This window comes from Pan troglodytes, chromosome X (genome assembly GCF_028858775.2).
Source record: "Pan troglodytes isolate AG18354 chromosome X, NHGRI_mPanTro3-v2.0_pri, whole genome shotgun sequence".
Taxonomy (NCBI): domain Eukaryota; kingdom Metazoa; phylum Chordata; class Mammalia; order Primates; family Hominidae; genus Pan; species Pan troglodytes.
Genome location: NC_072421.2, coordinates 127,720,133 through 127,736,056, shown reverse-complemented (window position 1 = coordinate 127,736,056; position 15,924 = coordinate 127,720,133).

The following is a 15,924-nucleotide window of genomic DNA, read 5'->3' as shown; positions in this document are numbered from 1 at the left end:
TCCCCATAAATCTCTAGAGGAGGCAGAGGGCCTGACGGTCTTTCTTCTGTAACTGCTTCCTGCTGACTTGGGGCATAGTCCCTATCTGTTGGAGATCACGGAACTTTTGCCCTACTCTGTCTAGTGGAGACCGGGTGGCTTCTTGATGGCTGGGGGTGGTGTCTTCACCTGGAACTGTCTGGAAACTTTGTCACACAAGCATCTGAAGTTTGATGGCCTCTATGTGAGAGGAAATGAATTTGGTTAAAAGATTTAATGGGAACTTTGGGGGTGGATACCTATGCTGTCAGGAATGTTTGTTGCAGAATTGTATTAAAAACATTCTGCTTAATTACTACAAAGGTAGTGATTCCATCCATTTGGAAGAAGGCAATTAAACTGCAATAGTTAAAAATAAATGGCTACTATTATCCAGTCTACAGTAACTATGCAACAAAGACACCAAGGAAAGTTGGTAGGCATTTCGGCTGTCTTCTAAACAGGTACTTCAGATCTTCCACAGGTTCACAGGTGTAGTGGCTGATGGGAACTTCAGGTTCCTGGTCCGGGGCCTCTGGTTTTGCTGGTTTGGTCCTTGAAAGATATATATAACTATCTAATCCTAGTACTTTGACCACAGAAGGCATGGCCAGTGTTACTGAAAATGGTCCCTTCCATTTGGGTTGTAATTGTTGAGCAGGTGATCCTTCCTTCCATGTTTTAACAAGTACCTTATCTCCTGGCCTGATTTGGGGTTACTGATTAGTTCCCAGTGTGGAAAGCCTTTGAATTCCAAGCTTTTGTAAAGCCTGCTGAAATTGTCCTAGGTTGACTAGGTATTTTACTAAACTGGCTGTTTCTGGATCAATAATTAAATCATTAGTTAAGAATGGCCTTCTGTATAACATTTCGTATGGGCTTATGTTAATTTTTGCTCTAGGGGTATTATGGATCCTTAAGAGGGCTATGGGCAGTAAGCTGACCCAAGTTTCTGATGTTTCCTGACATAGCTTAGCTTACACTCATTTTAGAGTTTGGTTAGCCCTTTCTACTTTCCTGGAGGATTGAGGCCTCCATGCTGAATGTAAATAGTATTTGATTCCAAGAGCTTTAGCAACCCCTTGAGTTGTTTGGGAGATAAGGGATGAGCCATTATCACTTTGGAGGCTCTGAGGTAACCCAAACCAGGGGATTATTTCTTTTAAGAGAAACTTTATGGCCTCATTAGCCTTCTCTGTTATGGTAGGATAAGCTTCGACCCAACCAGTAAAGGTATCCATTAGCACTAACAAAAACTTGTATCTTCTTCAAGCTGGCATATGGGTGAAGTCTAATTGCCAGTCTTCCCCTGGATAAGTTCCTCTCTTCTGGACTGGTTCTATTGGAGGAGGCATTTTGTTTCCTGGGTTGTTAAGTGCACACAGTGAGCAGGCTTGGCAGACCTGCTTAGCCACTGAAGCCAAGTTAGATCCAGTAAAGAGCTTATTTACCATGGGCAGAGTTGCATCTCTCCCCACATGGAAAGAGACACGCAGGGCTTTTATAACTTTCCACTGAGCTGTCTGAGGGAGATATATTTTTGACCCCAATACCACCAGGATCCTTGTTTTTGTCTCCCTTCTTCCTTTATTAACTGTTCTTCCTGTAGCGTGTACTCCGGTTATATTGGGGAATCATAGAAAGGAAGTAGCGCTAGGATCTGTTGGGATTGCACCCTGAGGGCTGTAGCTTTGGCTTCTCTATCAGGCTTTCTGTTCCCTTGTGCTATAGGGGTTAAGTCCCTTTGATGTCCCCTGTAATGGATTATAGCTATGGCCTTTGACAGGTGTATTGCTTCCAGTAGCTGAAGAATTTCAGGCCCATGCTTTATGGGGGAGTGTTTGCTAGTTAGTAATCCCCTTTCTTTCCAGATTGTAGCATGAGCATGAACCACAAAGAATGCATATTTAAAATCTGTATAGATGTTAAGCTTTTTCCCTTGTCCCAACATTAATGCTCGAGTAAGAGCAATGATTTCAGTCTTTTGTGCTGATGTGCCTGGGGGCAGTGGCTGGGCTTCAGTAATTGTGTTATGATTCACTACTGCATATCCAGCTCAGCACTCCCCATTTGACACAAAACTACTGCCATCTGTGAATCGGTCATCCTCAGAATCTGGGAGAGGCTGATCTTTCAAAGCAGGACAGCTAACATACGTGCAATGACCTGCTCATAGGAATGATCAGTTATTGGGCCTATGGGCAGCAATGAAGCCAGATTCAGTGTTAAAGGTTTTAAGGATTACATCTGGATTGTCTAGGAGCATAGCCTGGTATTTGGTTATCCTTTCCCCTGTCATCTAGAGGTGTCCCTTTAGCTCTAAAACTAACTGTACCTGATGAGGGGCTAGAACTTCCAGTGGTTGGCCCAGGGGAATTTTAGTGGCTTCATCCACTAACATAGCAGTGGCTGTTACTGCCTGCAGGCAACTTGGCCACCTCAAGGCCACTCCGTTTAACTTCTTTGAAAAGTAGGTGGTTGGTCTGTGTTCTGATCCAAATTTCTGTGCTAGGACTCCCACAGCTATGTCCCTCTTCTCTGCTACATACAAAAAGAAGGGCTTAGTTAGGTCCGGGATGCCAAGAGCGGGAGCCTGGGCGAGAGCCTGTTTTAACTTGGCAAAGGCTCCTCTCATTTCCGGGGTCCATTCCATTAGCTGATTTTCAGGCCCCCTTGTTGCTTCATACAGGGGCTTTGCTCTGAGTCCTAAATTTGGTACCCATGTTCTGCAAAACCCGGCCATTCCCCAAAAAGAACGAAGCTGTTGCCTGGTGTGGGGGGCCCCCAAACCACATATGGCTTGCACTCATTCTGGGACTATTTGTCAGGCTCCAAGTGTTAAGACATACCCTAAATATTGGACCTATTAAAGGGTAATCTGTGCCTTCTTTTTGGACACTTTATATCTCCTGTCTGCTAGGAAAATCAAAGTTTTTATAGTATTTTGGTCAGAAACTCCTGAGTTGGGCTACACACAAGAAGTTCATTCACACACTGAAGTATACTCCCATTCTCTAATTGCAGATACCTCAGTCCCCTCTCTAAAGCCCAGGCAAAGAAATGGGGGCTATTCCAAAAGCTCTGAGGGAGCACTGTCCAAGTGTATTGTTGTTTTTCCCTGGTATTAGGATTTTCCCATTAGAAGGCAAAAAGGTATTGGGACTTTGGGGCCAGGGGAATGGAGAAGAAAGCATCTTTTAGGTCTAGGACTGAGAACCATTTTGCATCCCCTGGCACCTAAGCCAGGAGAGTATATGGAAATAACAGCTTCATTAATTATTCTGAGGTCCTGTACTAATCGGTATTCCCCTGAAGGTTTTAGAATGGGTAAGGTGGGGGTATTGCAGGGAGGATTACAGGGTTTTTTTTTTTTTAGACAGAGTTTCACTCTTGTTGCCCAGGCTGGAGTGCAATGGCATGATCTCGGCTCACCACAACCTCTGCCTCCCAGGTTCAAGCAATTCTCCTGCCTCGGGCTCCCGAGTAGCTGGGATTACAGGCATGTGCCACCATGCCCAGCTAATTTTGTACTTTTAGTAGAGACGGGGTTTCTCCATGTTGGTCAGGCTGGTCTCAAACTCCTGACCTCAGGTGATATGCCCACCTCGGCCTCCCAAAGTGCTGGGATTACAGGTGTGAGCCACCATGCCCAATGAATTACAGGGTCTTAAGAGCCCATGGGTAAGTAATACTTTAACTATTGGCGTAAGGCTTTTTCTTCTTTCCTGCTTAATTGGGTATTGTTTTCAATTGGAAAAATAGCTGGGATTTTTAGGTTGTATTTTGACTGGCACTGCCATTTTAGCCTTCCCCGGTTTTCCAGTATACCATGCCAGTGGGTTAGCCTGTTTATTAATGTGGTCTGGGACATTGTCTGTAATTTTGACTATTAGCAATTTCACTGGGTGATGCTTAAATTATTGTAGTGCCCTTGTTCTAACCACAATATCTCTTCCCAAGAGGGGGGATTGGGCAGCTTGGTACTACTAGGAATTCCTGCTGGAAGATTTGTCTCTCAAATTGAAAAATCAAAGGAGGAATAAAAAATCTTGTCTGTGGCTTCCCTTTCATTCCCATAACACTCATGGACTGGGAGGAAAGTTTTCCTGCATAAGCAGTAAGAACAGAGTAATTTGCCCCTGTATCGAAAAGAAACTGAATTTGGGTGCCTGTGATGTCCAGAGTTACCTGAGGCTCCTCAGTAGTAATTAAAATGTTCCTGGGCAGGGGCAGTGAGGAAGAATCCAGGCCCCTTCAGTCTTCATCTAATTCCTCCTTTCGCAAAACTAGAGTTTTGCCTGACTGAGACCCTTGGTGGGAGAAGGGACAGTCAATTCTCTAGTGCCAGGGGCCACAACTGGTGCCTTCGCATTGACAGTAGGGGCCTGGCAGGGGCTTACTACATTCCTTTGCCCAGTGCCCATTTTTCTTGCATTTGAAGCAAGAGCCTTTGCTGGCATTATCCTTATTGCCCTTTGGATTTCCCTTAGATGCTCTTTGAGCATTCAAGGCATCGCCAATGATGGCTGCCGTAATTCTGGCTTGCCGTTCTTCTTCATTCTGTTCCCTTTTTTCCTTCCTCCAGGTCACAATTGTTATACACCATAAAGGTGGTATCAGGAAGCTGATTTTGATTAGTTTGTGGCCCCATTTGTAGCTTTCGGAGCTTATGTCTAATGTCTGGGGCAGATTGGCTAATGAAATGCTGTGCCATTAATATTTTGCCTTTGGAAAAGGAAGGGTCCAGATTAGTGTACTTTTTAAAGGCTTCCTCCAGCCTGCCATAAAACATGGCTGGGTTTTCCTCCCTGCCTTGCATAATCTCCCTTACTTTATCATAATTTACTGTCTTAGTTATTCCCTTTCTCATTCCTCAAAGGAAAGCCTCAAGAAATTTAACCCGGTTGTTCATTCCCACAGGGGTGTTATATTCCCAGTTAGGATCCGTAATGGAAACTGTGTCTGGGCCTGAGCAATTGCCCTGAGGGTTTTGGGCAAATAATTCGTCTGCTTCCTGGTGGGTGGCCTCAATGACTCCTTCCTTTTCTGAAGGAGTGCAACAGGTTGCTAGAATGAATTGAACATCTCTCCATGAGAGATCAAAGGCTAAGGTCAAAGTTTGGAACCCATCTGCAAATTTCCTAGGATTCTCGGAATAGCTTCCCAGCTTTTCCTTATATTATTGTATATCAATTATAGAGAAGGGGGCCTGCACTAGGACTGACCCCTTGGCTCCTGCTAATTCCCTAAAAGGTAGCAGGGTTGAGAGTTAAATACGGTGTTCCTCTCTGAGTGTGAGGGGGATTTAGTAGGGTCTCCGGTGTTTGCTCCTGGGTTTTAGCCTCAGGAGCACTTGGCAAGGGGCCATATGGGGGTGGTCACTGTTCACCCTGACAGACAGGTGGCCCTCGTAAAAGGGGGTCATCTATAGTATCTAGTTCTGCCTTAGAACTTTCCTTTATGGGAGTGGGTTCTGGGAGTTTCACAGATGGTTAGGTGTGGAATAGGGTCATGAAAGCCTTTACATATGGGATTTCTGACCATTTGCCCTACCCCTTGCAAAATAGGTCTAATTGCAGGATGATGTCATAATTAAGCTACCATTGACTGCCCATTGTTCTGGGCTGGGCAGCTTATAATGCGGCTAGACAGTATTGCAGAAAAAAGTATACATTTTCTCTTTAGATTGTCAAATAGATTCCGATGGTAGATGATGTAACCAAGCAGGGAATCAGGTGGAATATGTGGAGAGTTGCCCACAGTGGAATCAGGTGGAATAGACTGACAGTTGCCCTTAGTGGTCTGGAAAAGAGGACTTTGAAAAGTGGAGGGCTCACTAGGTGACCCAAATTTTGCCCGGGTGTCCCCTTGGAAAAATTCTGGGCCCAGACTGGGTTCCCTGAGGGCGTCCCTCCTTAAAGGCCCTGACTTAGCCTGTCAGATATCTGACCTTAGATGTATGGCAGCACCACTTTGGAATGGTTCCCTCTACCACTGAGGACCTACTGTGAACTTTCTTTCCTTAAGGATTTTCTATCCCACTGAAAGCAACCCTTTAACTCTCAATTGAGGCAATAATAAATTCCCTTTCATGAATTAACCTCCCCACCCCCCACAGACTACCTGGGACAATCCCAGACCCTCTGACTAGTATAACCTTTTTTTTTTTTTTTTTTTTTTTTTGGCATAGCTAGGTGGGTTTTCTGTCCTTAGCCAGTCGAGTGGGGGAAGGGAAGAATTTAGCATAAGAAAAGGAGGTTTAAGTCGCCTGAAACATGTGTGAGTTCACCCTGGATGAACTGCCACTGCCAACTGCTTCACACATAGGGATCAGGGACTATCACTGAAAAGGATAGAAAAGAGTCTTTCCCCCTTCTGAGAAGGGCAGCCATCCCTGCTTTCTCCTTGGCCTTCAGACAACAACGGAGAGTGGACCCAACCAGTTCCCCTCAATTACCAAGGAGCTACTAGGAAAAGGCCGCTGAAAGACTGAAAAATGAAAAAAGAAAACTCAGAAAAAGGAAGAAAGGAATAGGACTCAGAAAAATGAAAACAAGGAAAAGGACTCAGGTCCCTTACCCAAACCAGGCGGTGGTGGTCAGGCACTTCCACATGGAAGACTTTCAGTTTCACCAGAGAGTGGACCTGGCCAGAAAGTTGCAGTTGTCTGCATTCTTAGGTGCTGCCTACTGAGGGTCCTGAGTTAGAAAGGAAAAGAGAGAGACAGAAAGATTTCCCTGTATGTAAAAGGGGAAAGGAGAAAAATAAATCCCAAACTTTGGACCTGCTTTCTCCTGGCCAGCTTGCCAAAATATGTTACTGGTAGAGGGTCTTGACTGCAGGTTGTCCAGGGTTCTTGGCGTTTTGAACAAAGAATTAGACAAAATGCACAGCAAAGGAAGGAAAGAATGAAGCAACTACAGAACAAAAGCAGAGATTTATTGAAAATGAAAGTACACTCCACAGTGTGGGAGCGGGCCTGAGCAGTGGCTCAAGGGCCCCAGATACAGAATCTTCTCAGGTCCAAATACCCGCTAGAGGTTTCCCATTGGCCACTTGGTACCTCATAAATGAGTGGTGGCCCACAATCAGAGGCTGAAGTGAAATTACAAAGATCACACTCCTGTGCAAATGTCTGATTGGTTACAGAAAGTGTCATGCGTGTCCGTGTGAAAAGACCACCAATAGGCTTTGTGTGGGCAATAAAACTTTTTAATCACCTGGGTGCAGGCAGGCTGAGTCCAAAAAGAGAGTCAGCAAAGGGAGTTAGGGGTGGGGCAGTTTTATAGGATTTGGGTAGGTAGTGGAAAATTACAGTCAAAGGGGGTTGTTCTCTGGCGGGCAGGGGCGGGGGTCATAAGGTGCTCAGTGGGGGTGCTTCTGAGCCAGGAGAAGGAATTTCACAAGATAATATCATCAGTTAAGGCAGGAGCTGGCCATTTTCACTTCTTTTGTGATTCTTCAGTTACTTCAGGCCATCTGGATATATATGTGCAGGCTTGGGCTCAGAGGCCTGACATTCCTGTCTTCTTATATTAATAAGAAAAATAAAAAGAAATAGTGGTAAAGTGTTGGGGTGGCAAAAATTTGTGGGGGTGGTATGGAGAGATAATGGGCAATGTTTCTCAGGGCTTCTTCAAGCAAGATTAGGGGCAGCGTGGGAACCTAGAGTGGGAGACATTAAGCTGAAGGAAGATTTTGTGGTAAGGGGTGATATTGTGAGGTTGTTAGAAGAAACATTTGTCATATAGAATGATTGGTGGTGGCCTGGATACAGTTTTGTATGAATTGAGAAACTAAACAGAAGACACAAGGTCCGAATAAGAGAAGGAGAAAGACAGGTATTAAAGGACTAAGAATTGGGAGGACCCAGGACATCCAATTACAGAGCGCCCAAGGGGGTTCAGCGTAATTACTTGCTTGGCTGGTGAGTTGGACAGTCCGATTTCCAGTGGGGTCCCACACAGATGGGACATGGCTTAGGAGGAATCCTGGGCTGCAGGCATTCCTTGGCCCAGTGGCCAGATTTCTGGCACTTGAAGCAAGATCCTGATGGAGGAGGTCCTGGAGGAATGCCTGGTCACTGTTGCTTAGGCGTTCTGAAGTTCTTGTGTGCTGGAGATGTGGCTGGGTTTTGTCTCACAGCAGAGGCAAGTAATTGTAACTCTTTTCTATTATGGTACACCTTGAAGGCGAGGTTAATTAAGTCCTGTTTGTGGGGTTTGAGGGCTGGAATCTAATTTTTGGGGCTTTTTCTAATGTCGAGAGCGGATTGGGTAATAAAACGCATATTGAGAATAAGACAGCCTTCTGACCTTTCAGGGTCTAGGGCTGTAAAGCGTCTCAGGGTTGCTGCCAAACTAGCCATGAACTGGGCTGGGTTTTTATATTTGATGAAAAAGCCTAAATGCTAACTGATTTGGGAGAGGTTAGATAAAGAAAAAGGAGCATTAACCTTGACTATGCCTTTAGCTCCAGCCACCTCTTTAAGAGGAAATTGTTGGGCAGGTTGGGGAGGGCTAGTTGCAGAATGAAACTGTAAGCCAGACCAGGTGTGAGGAGGGGAGGTGATAGAGGATTATAGGGTGGAGGAGTGGAGGCTGAGGAAGAATTGAGACCTGGCTCGGCCTGGTGAGGAGCAGCCTGGGGAGGAGGGGAGAGGTCAGATGGGTCAGTAGAAAAGGAAGATTGAAAAGACTCAGCGATGCTTGGGGTTGGGACTGAGGGAACAGGCGGGAGGGAAAGAAGAAAGATTTGGGATGAATTGCATTGGAAACAGAGACTAGGGAGGGGCTGATGTGTAAAAGAATGCCTGGACGTCAGGCACCTTAGACCATTTGCCCATTTTACAACAAGAATTATCTAGATCTTGTAGGATGGAGAAATCAAAAGTGCTGTTTTCTGGCTATTTGGAACCATTGTCGAGTTTGTATTGGGGTCAAGTGGCATTGCAGAAGAAAATAAGGCATTTAGGTTTTAGGTCAGGTGTGAGCTGAAGAAGTTTTAAGTTCTTGAGAACACAGGCTAAGGGAGAAGAAGGAGGAATGGAGGGTGGAAAGTTGCCTATAGTGAAGGAGACAAGCCCAGAGAAAAGAGAGGGTAGAGACATGGAGAGAAGGGGTGGGGGGGTACTTGCCCCCTAGGAAAGTGGTACTTGCCACTAAGGTGAAGGATCAAGGCAGGTGTCCCCACGGTGATCAGACACCTCTGAAACATGGGTGAATAATCAGGCAGGCATCCCCGCAGTGATTAAACACCAAGGGAAGCCTGTCTTCCCGAGTCTGTGGCTGGCGCCGGAGTTTTGGGTTCATGGATAAAAAGCATCTCCTCTGTCTCTACCAGAAAAGGAAAGGAACTGAAATTAAGAGAAGGGAGAGATTGAAGGGTGGTGCCAAGATTTAAAGAAGAAAGAGGTAGAGGGATAGTGAGAGAGGTTGGAGAAGAGAGTAAAAAGAGGCCACTTACCCAATTTAAAATTGGTGAGATGTTCTTTGGGCTGGTTGGTCTGAGGACCCAAGGTCGTAGGCAGATCTTTGTCACGGAGCAAAGAGCAGGAGGACAGGGGATTGATCTCCCAAGGGAGGTCCCCCAATCCAAGTCATGGCACCAAATGTCATGCGCGTCCATGTGAAGAGACCACCAAAAGGCTTTGTGTGAGCAATAAAGCTTTTTAATCACCTGGGTGCAGGCAGGCTGAGTACAAAAAGAGAGTCAGTAAAAGGGAGTTAGGGGTGGGGCAGTTTTACAGGATTTGGACAGGTAGCGGAAAATTACAGTCAAAAGAGGTTGTTCTCTAGCAGGCAGGGGCGGGGGTCACAAGGTGCTCAGTGGGGGAGCTTCTGAGCCAGAAGGAATTTCACAAGGTAATATCATCAGTTAAGGCAGGAACTGGCCATTTTCACTTCTTTTGTGATTCTTCAGTTACTTCAGGCCATCTGGATGTATACATGCAGGCTTGGGCTCAGAGGCCTGAGAAAAAGCAACCAATCAGAGGTGCTTTCAATGTTCCATCTGCTGCACAGAAAAGGTTTGCAAAGGGAGTATCCTCTAGTCCTCTTGTTACTTAGGCGTGGAAAGTTAGGGTTTTCCTTTCAATTTATTTCTAGGAAGTCAGCAGGAAACGGCCTTAGGTTCCCTGCCTCCAGACCCTATTCTCCTGCCTTGCTCATACACAACATTTCCTCTAATCAGACTGGTCCCATTATTGTCTCACAGAAGCATTCTTTTCAATTCTGTCTCCTTACCTTTTCTCCTGTCACTGTTCTTACCTGAAATGCCTCTTCTTTGCCTTATTAAATTGTATTCAACCTTCAAGATCCTGCTTGGTCTAAACTCAAGCTTAAGAGCAAGCCTTCCATGTCTACTTCCATCTGCTGTAATTTTCCATTTCTCTGAATTTTTTCTGTACTTGACAGTCTGAACCACACAAAGTTAATAGTTGATTATACATGTTCTTGTATTGCTCACTCATCATTTCTGGGGTTTTGGGCCTAACCTGCCAACAGATGTTAATGCCATAAGAGAAGCGTCTATGTTGCATACTTACTTGTGCCTTTCCTCTGACATATAGCATAATGCAAAGTCCTGATTACATACATTTAAACCTTTCGCTTTGAAAGGCTAAGTCAATCTATGTATACAGTTACCAGAGGAGTGTGAAAACTCTCTTTTCCTAGAAATTATATAAGTGGCCTGATCATCCTTGGGACTAGCTCAAGAGTCCTCTACCACTAAGTGGCTTAATCAGAAATGTGAGAGGCATAGAAAGGCATTAATTGAAATCTTAGAGACCCAGGTGATTAAGCATATCTCTTCCACCAAACCTTTGATAGGAGTGACTTTTTCTTCCTGGGAGATACATTCTACTGGCTACTTACTCTATTTCACTTATATTTGGTTCTACATGAAGACAGCATGGTGTGATATTCCCTCTGTTATTTAAAACACACCCCAAAAACCTCCGATCTTGGTGTCTCATGCTATTTATATGCTTATTCATTCATTCACTATCTTTATTTATTGATCACCTAAAGAGACAGGATAGTATAATTATATATATATATTTTTTGATCAGCTATATATTTATATTTATTTGATCACCTAAAGAGACATATATTTATTGATCACCTAAAGAGACAGGATAGCATAATGGCTAAGATGCCAGATGCTAGAACCAGAATGCCTGGGTTAAAATCCTAGTTTTACCACTTTCCAGTTTTGTGACAACAATTTATTTGATATCTCTGTGCCATCTGTAAAGTGGGATGGTAATAAGAGTACTTTACTGATAGAGTTGTTGTATGAAATAATTCATATTTATAAAGTACTGAGAACAGTGCTTTGCACACAATAAGTGCTGTATAATTTTTATCCACAATTTTTATCATTTGTGTATATCTGGTATCTCTACTCCTGCCTATTTTCTTTCCTTTCATTCACTAAAGTGAATACCTTCCATTCACTAAAGTGTTCTGAGGGGGCATTTTCTCTAGAAGGCCCCACTCATAATAAACATACGTTCCTGGGAACGTTGATTATTTTATTAGACAGACTACTTGACAAACCCATTTTCGATGGGATGAGAAACAGAACAGGAAACATTTTAATGCAGTATTATTAAGTACAGATGGGAAGAGCACTGGACTGGGATTAAGGAAACCTAGGTCCCAGTACTTGCCCTGCTTTTTTTCTCTTGTCCCTTGTGTGATGTTGAATAACTATTTTAACCTTTCTGGGTTTCCATGAACACATCTTCAAAACTGGTGGCTTGGCCTAGAACAATAGCTTTCAAATGTTTATCATTTATTTCGTATAAGTGGAAACTTTTCTTCAAAAAAATATTAGGTAGAAGCTCAAAATGTAAACATGGAATTGCTGCTTTGGTTTAAAAGAATATGAGGAGCTTTCTGAGGCACCTTTACTTAAGCATTAGGCCATAGAGACTGAAGCCATAGAATTCAACCAGGGGTTTATGCTGGTAATCCAGCTCTCATTAGTAGTGTTTGTTGATTTCCTGTGGTGTTAATACTTTCATCATGGCAAGTTTCAACCTACCAACGTGACATAACTGAACAAGTCAAGAAGAGATATCTATAGTCAGCTCTTCTAACGTGAGTAGGGGGAAACTCCAGCACTTTTAGACTTTTATATTCCAGCCAACGAGAGTTTAGGGGACTTGGAGTTTTCGTGGATAGGCAGAAGGTGGGGAAGTGATATGTGCTCTTGGATGCCAGATGGGAAGGGATATTTATTTATTTATTTGAGATGGAGTCTCACTCTGTCGCCCAGGCTGGAATGCAGTGGTGCCATCTCAGCTCACTGCAACCTCCACCTCCCAGTTCGAGCGATTCTCCTGCCTCAGCCTCCCAAGTAGCTGGGATTACAGGCACCCACCATCATGCCCAGCTAATTTTTGTATTTTTAATAGAGACAGGGTTTCACCATGTTGGCCAGGCTGGTCTCAAAACTCCTGACTTCAGGGTCCTCCCACCTCGCCCTCCCAAACTGCTGGGATTACAGGCATGAGCCACCACGCCTGACCAAGATATTTAAAAGAAAGATAACAAGAGTTAGTTTTAACATTTTGCCAATGTCACTTTTGAGGGCATATGACTAGGGGTTCAGCACTTCGTGTATTTGCTTCCAAACTGTCTCCATATTCAGAAGGAGAATGAGTTGACCAAAAGCCACTGAGGATCCATACTCATACTGAGAAAAAAGAAAACAAAACAACAATCTTAAGGACTTTTTAACAGTAATACGTAGAGTAAATTGAAAACACAATCTGTCAGCCCACTTCATGATGCTGCCTGGGAAGCCCAATAAATATTCCTATGTGACTTGCTTCAAACTTCTCTGTGCTTGGTAACATTATAGCTGCTAGATGTACACAAAACACCTGCCTTGGGCATCAGGCTCCGCCCAAATTCAGGCCAGGAAAGAAACTGGAAATGTAACTAGAGGAAGGGGTTCAACTTTTTCAGGTCATGGATAATTCTCCCTTCCTCTCCATCCTTTCTTATCTCTTCTCCTTCCTTCTATCCCTTCTCATCCTCATCCCCCGTCCTCTCCTCCGTCCTCTCCACCCCCTCTCTTCCTTTACCTCCTCCAACTCCTCACCCATGCCATCTTGCTCTAGAAAGAGGCTGTTTATTGGGCTTCTGTGTACCATCCTAAAGCACAGTGATATCAAAATAAAAATGAGAATGCCTCAGGCTCAGGCAGATGGCAGATCTGAGGTTTAGTTTCCCTGACTTGTTCCCAGTTCCTGTGTAACACGGATGTTGAATGGAGAACAAGTGGGCCCACCACAGCAGATCAAAGGGTAAAACCCGGGACCAGTGGACTGACTGTAGGAAGTGGCAGAAATTCTGAGATCAGAAGCCAGCAGAAACCATGGTACTACTTTACACTCATTAGGGTGGCTATAACCAAAATAAGAAAAACAAAAATGGAAAATAGCAAGTGTTGGTGAGTTTGTGGAGAAATTGGAATCATAATAAATCCTCGTGGGAATGAAAAATTGTGCAGCCATGGTGAAAAAGTTTAACAGTCCATCAAAAAGTTAATTATAGTTATCATATTGCTCAGCAATTACACTCCTAGTTATATAACAAAGAGAATTGAAAATATATTTTCACCCAAATATTTGCACAGGAATATTCATAATAGCCCAAAAGTGGAAACAACACAAATGTTCATCAACTGACAAATGAATAAACAAAATATACTATAGCCATGCAATGGAATATTATTCAGCCATAAAAAGGAAATAAGCACATGCTACAACGTGAGTGAACCTTGAAAACATTATGCTAAGGGAAAGAAGCCAGTCACAAAAGACAGCATATTATATACTTCCATTTATATGAAATATAAAGAACAGGGAAATCTGCACAGACAAAAGGTAGACTAGTAGTTGTGTAGGGCAGGAGGGTAGCTGAAAAGAGGGGTAGGGTGAGTAAGGATGTCGTGACGAATGTGCATAGAATTTCTTTTTTTTTTCTTTGTTTTGAGATGGAGTCTTGGTCTGTCGCCCAGGCTGGAGTGCAGTGGCATGATCTCGGCTCACTGCAAGCTCCACCTCCCAGGTTCACACCATTCTCCTGCCTCAGCCTCCCGAGTAGCTGGGACTACAGGCACCCGCCACCAAACCCGGCTAATTTTTTGTATTTTTAGTAGAGACAGGGTTTCACTGTGTTAGCCAGGATGGTCTCGATCTCCTGACCTTGTGATCCGCCCGCCTTGGCCTCCCAAAGTGCTGGGATTACAGGTGTGAGCCACCGTGCCTGGCCAGAATTTCTTTTTAGGGTGATGAAAGTGTTCTAAAATTGACTGTGGTGATGGTTGCATGTACCTGTGAATATACTAAAAACCACTGAATTGCACACTTAAGTGCATAAATTGTACCTTATGTGAACTTTATCTTCATAAAGCTTTTTAAAAAATCTTGTACACCGGCTGGGCATGGTGGCTCATGTCTCTAATCCCTGCACTTTGGGAGGCCTAGGCAGGTGGATCACCTGATGTCAGGAGTTCGAGACCAGCCTGGCCAACATGTTGAAACCCCGTCTCTACTAAAAAATTAGCCGAGCATGGTGGTGGGTGCCTGTAATCCCAGCTACTCAGGAGGCTGAGGCAGGAGAATCGCTTGAACTGAGGAGGCAGAGGTTGCAGTCAGCCAAGATCATGCCACTGCACTCCAGCCTGGGCAAGAAGAGTGAAACTCCATCTCAAAAAAAAAAAAAAAAAATTCTTGTACACCAGTTGATATGGTTAGACTTCGTGTCCCCACCCAAATCTCATCTTGAATTGTAATCCCCAGGTTTTGAGGGAGAGACCTGGTGGGAGGTGATTAGATCATAGGGGCAGTTTCTCCCATGCTGTTCTCATGATAATGAGTGAGTTCTCACAAGATCTGATGGTTTTATAAGTGTTTGACATTTCCTCCTACACACACTCTTTCTCTCTCCTGCCACCTTGTAAAGAGGGTGCCTGCTTTCTCTTCCTTCATGGTATAAGTTTCATGAGGCTTTCCCAGCCATGCGGAACTGTGAGTCAATTAAACCTCCTTTGTGTATAAATCACCCAATCTCAGGTAATATCTTAAGAGCAGTGTGAGAACAGACTAATACACTGATATTTATGGCTACATTATTTATAACAGCCCAAAAGCAGAAACAACCCAAACGTCCATCAACTGAAGAATGGATAAACAGAAAGTGATATGTTTGTACAATGAAATATCATGCAATAATAGAAAGAAATGAAGTGGCCCGGGTGCAGTGGCTCAAGCCTGTAATCCCAACATTTTGGAAGGTTGAGGCGGGTGGATCACTTGAGGTCAGGAGTTCAAGACCAGCCTGGCCAACATGGTGAAGCCCCATCTCTACTAAAAATACAAAAATTAGCTTGGCATGGTTGCAGGACCCTGTAATCTCAGCAACTCAGGAGGCTGAGGCAGGAGAATTGCTTGAACCTGGGAGGTGGAGGTTGCCGTGACTGGAAATCGCCCCACTGCATTCCAGCCTAAGAGCCAGAGCCAGAGGCCATCTGGAAAGGAAGGGAGGGAGGGAGGGAGGGAGGAAAGAACGAATTGATATGTGCTACAACATGGATGAACCTACTTCAGAAACATTATAGTGAATGAAAGAAGCTAGACATGAAAAACTACATACTGTATGATTACATTTATATGTGATATCCAGAATAGGCAAATCCATAGATACAAAAAGTTAATTAATGATTGGTGAGAGGATACAAATAGGAGGAAATTAGGAGTGGCTACTAATAGGTTTGCAGGTTTTTTGGTGGGAGGTAATGAAAATGTTCTGGAATTAGATAGCAGTGATGGTTGCACAATACTGTAAATATATATAAGAAATCACTCTATTGTACACTTCAAAA